Here is a 4345-nt window from a genome sequence, read left to right as displayed (position 1 = left end):
TTAACTCAAACCCTAAGTCTCATAATGGGCCTTGTTGAGTTCAACCAACCTATTGGAAATCCTAGAGCTATAAATATTCAAGTCAAGCCAAGAAGAAAGCTTACGCACTCACAAAGAGAAAAATTCAAAACTTGAACAAAATTGTCAAAGCAAGAGATTAAGAGTTCTAAGTATTGAAGTGCGCCCTAATACAAAGAAGAAAATTGAAGAACCTCTCTAATAGAGTTTATGTTTTATAGTTCTTGAGTCTAAATTCATTTATTCGTATTGTTTATCGAGTTGTACTTTTATCAGCTTTCATAGAAGCAAAAAATTGTAGATATAAACATTAGTAAAATTTAACTTCAAGTTGGGATAACTTGGAGTGGGTTCGACAGTCTAGGGAGATTGTTGAGATAGGAATTAGAGTTTAGTTCCTAGGTTACAAATTTTGTAACTTGGATTTGCACAGGCTCACAGTCGTAGTGAAGTTTGGGAAAAATCCTACAGAGTTGTAGGTCGTGGTGTTTTTCACCCTTGTGAGCTGGGTGGTTTCCACGTAAAAACTGTTGTGTCTTTACTATACCGTTCTTTATTATTTCGCAGACGCTAGTTTGGAACAGGTAGGGTAACGTGTTCTATTCATAGACAAAAATCTGGTATTGACTAGGATAGAAAGTAGGTCGCGCAACACAACATCTAAGATAGGCTATCTTCCATATTGTCACCTCCAAGACTTTGATGATAAGTGATTTTAAAATCTTGCTTTCTACCTATGTATGACGACTAATGCAGGAAACTGGGAGAGAACTTTCTTGTGATTTTAGAACCATTAATCTTTTACTCAATTGATTTGTCTTGGCTCATTTTCTTCCAAAGAATCAATTCATATGACCTGTGCATTCTCTATTTTGCAAAGGTTTAACCCACTTGAGTCCAAAGGACTTCCTCAAAATAACAGCTATAAGCAGAAGGTTTAATCCAGTTGTGTCTTAGCTGCCTATAGATAGATAATGGTTACACCTCAATTTCAAACTAGTCGAAATTAGCTATATGTAGAAGAGTTTCAACTAGTTTTTGCACACGCGTAATTGGATATTTAGGACCTTATGCAAGAGAGAAGAAAATAGAGGAAGGGACATAGTTGAGATCCAAAATGTCGGGTAAGCTCGAGAAGTAATTACATTGTTAATTTGGAGCCGACATTTATAGTGGAATAGGGACAGCTCGTAATGGACACGATCTCGTAAGTGTAATGCCAAACTTTTCTTCCACATCCAAATCTTCTGGTGCAATATCTCATTCAGGTTTCCAATCAAATGAAGTCAACAATGAACCCAACATTACAGAAAGCGTCCTGGTTGCATAAGGTAACCTCGGGCAAATTCTTCTACTAGCACCAAATGAAATGAGTTCAAAATCTTGGCCGCAAACACCCATTTTCGTGCCCCAAAGTCTTTCTGGCTTAAATGCCAGAGGATCCTCCCATATAATTGGGTCTCACCCTATTGACCATACATTCACTAATGAGAGTCTTTTGGAACAAAATACCCACATGCCTCGACGTCTTGATCTACCTTTCGAATCAAAAAGGGAACTGTTGGGTGCATCTGCAAGGTTTCTTTTGCTATGCACTGCAAAAAAGGGAGACTATCAACATCGACTTCTTCCGTTGCCTTGCATTTGCCAAAACTTCTATAAACTCAACTTCAGTTTTTCTCATTATGTATGGTTTTTTCATGACCTCTACCATTGTCCATTCTAATGTATTTGAAGTTCTATCGGTTCCCGCAATAAACAGGTCCTGCAATAAACATAAATCTATGGGATACCAAAATTGATAAATTGGAAATTAGTACTTACAGCGTGATAAAGCAGTGTGACATTCTCGTCTAAATTGATGGTTATTTATAACACTTTATAAATTAGATAGGAGTAACTTTTTAAGGTAGCAAGTATATAGTGGATCCGTTTATAATTCTTAGGCGGTAAATAATGCGTATTATTTTCAACATAAACAATAATAAAGGTCAAAGGCAGATCCTAAAGGAAAGAATTTGAAATTACCGGCATAACCGTTCTATGTGATTTCTGTCGGTTGCCTGAGGATCTTCTTGGCTAGTATTTAACATAACATCAAGAACGTCGACGTCAGTGCTACTGCTATTTGGTGATTTCTTCCTTTGCTCCAATTGTCCATCGATCAGTCCCTAAATCTACTTAAGCAACTTAACAAAATACTTGCATGTGTGTCGCCTTATTCCTTGAGGATCAATCGTTTTCAAGACGGTGAAATAATCAGCCAAATTGGGCTTACCAGCTTCTTCTGTGATGTTCGACACCACATCCTTGAATTCTTTACCAGAATTTGCATAGGGATCCACTACATCCTTGGAAAAAATAGTATTCGAAGGTAAATTCATAGGGGTCTCAAAAGCAGCTTGCCCTATATTCACTGCCTCACTAGTTTGGCAACACCAACGGCAATAAGCAATTAAATCTTGGATCTTTTGGGACCTAAGAACAGAGGTAACAAAATCAACTTATTTTAATAACTCATCCAATCCGTAAAATTTAAATGGTTTGAGTTACAATATGTTTGTTGACAATCTCAAGAGTTGAACTTGAAATGATCCATCAAATTATGGGATCAAAACTGCGTAATCGGATGGATCAAAACACAACCCAAACTCAGCCATACATATCAAATTTGGAAAGTGATACACCCTTTATCCAATATATGTGGCACAATTGGAATTTCGAGATTCAACTTCTAAATTTTGATCGTAAATTCGGACATAGAAGCTTTATTAAAAAAATTATATCTTTGTAAATTATGTTAAAAATACTATAAATCACAATAATTAACAACTTAAAATATTTATAAGGCATATAAAAAAAATTCTATCAAAGAAATGGTTGACTCTAGAAATCCGGAAGGTGCTATGTAAATTCGACGGATGTAGTAATAATTATAGAAATTTGGAAAAACCTAAGTTTTTTTCTCTAAAGAAAAATGTGGTGAATTAGTTTTCACTTTTTTTAAAAAGGAAAAATAGAAAGGATGGGAGATTGGTAGAGTTTTGATCCCTTATTTGATTAAGTTTGATCTGAGCAAACTTCGGGCAGATTAGATCATTACATGTTACTCCATCCGTCTCAATTTATGTGGCATCATTCGACTTGACACAAAATTTAAGAAGAAAAAAAAACTTTTGAAATTTGTGGTCTAAAACAAATCTTCAATATTTATGTGACTATAAATCATTTCCCTAATGATAAAATAAGAATTTTAAAGTTAAATTGTTTCTACTTATAAAAAAATGACATTAATTTTTTCGACAGACTAAAAACGAAAGAGTGCGACATATATTGTGACAGTGAGAGTAATTGATTTCGCCCATCAAAGTTTGACTCGACCAACCTGAGATGCTGGTTTGCATCAAGCTTGGTGCCAGAGAAGATATAAGAATTCTAAGATTTTCCTTTGGCTTCTCCATCGATTATCGACTGGTAGCCATATCACAGAGAATTGGTAGTGATTTAGTGCATATATTGCATCTGGAATTGTTCTGCTAGAAAAAGCCAAATCTTGCTTTTTGTGACACTTCTCTTTAGCAACAGCTGATGAAGATATAACCACTGTCGTTATTTGGCCTAACCTGAGGCTTTATTATTGGGCCATACTTCTAAGAATGCTTCCCAAAGGACTGATGAGGTTGACCACCAAGAAGAATGTTGTGAAGATTTCCAATCAAGGGTAGGGAAATTGGTCCTGGTGGCAGTTTGTTGTTACTCCCTCCATTCTAATTTATGTGATATAATTTGATTGGGTACAGAGTTTAAGAAATAAAGGAAGATTTTTTAATCTTGTGGTCTAAAATAAGCCAAAAATATTTGTGTGGTTATACATCATCTCGTTAAGTATAAAAGGTAAAATTGAAAGTTAAATTATTGTCAAATAAGGAAATGAATCATTCATTTTGGAACAGATTAAAAAGAAAAGTGTATCAAGAGGATATTACATTTGTTGGTTATTGCTAGCCAATGAATGCAATGAAACAAAGTCCAGGCAAGTAGTAATCCACCTACAATGGTTATATAATGCATTATGGGCCACAAGGGGCCGGGTCGGGGCTGGGCAGGGCCGTAAGTTAAGGGGCCAGGCTGGGGGTCGGGCTTGGAGAGGGAAAGGGCGTCCGACCCAGCCCACCTCGGATAGGGGCTACACCTCGGGCTAACCGGGCCCGTTAGTGGGTTGGGTCGGGTTTTAGTTAGTGGGCCAGGCCGGGTTTTAGTTAGTGGGCCGAGCCGGATTTTAATTATTTTTAAAACAAATAAGGAAATGAATCATTCATTTTGGAAC

At 36.4% G+C, this 4345-nt stretch overlaps 1 pseudogene; it reads right to left on the bottom strand.

The window, feature by feature from the left end:
* Window positions 1–1185: 1185 nt before the first annotated feature.
* LOC132616034 (geraniol 8-hydroxylase-like) lies at window positions 1186–4089 on the bottom strand (annotated as a pseudogene).
* Window positions 4090–4345: the final 256 nt, after the last annotated feature.

The sequence above is a fragment of the Lycium barbarum genome, chromosome 10 (genome assembly GCF_019175385.1).
Source record: "Lycium barbarum isolate Lr01 chromosome 10, ASM1917538v2, whole genome shotgun sequence".
Classification (NCBI taxonomy): Eukaryota; Viridiplantae; Streptophyta; class Magnoliopsida; order Solanales; family Solanaceae; genus Lycium; species Lycium barbarum.
This window is presented reverse-complemented; position numbering and strand designations above follow the sequence as displayed.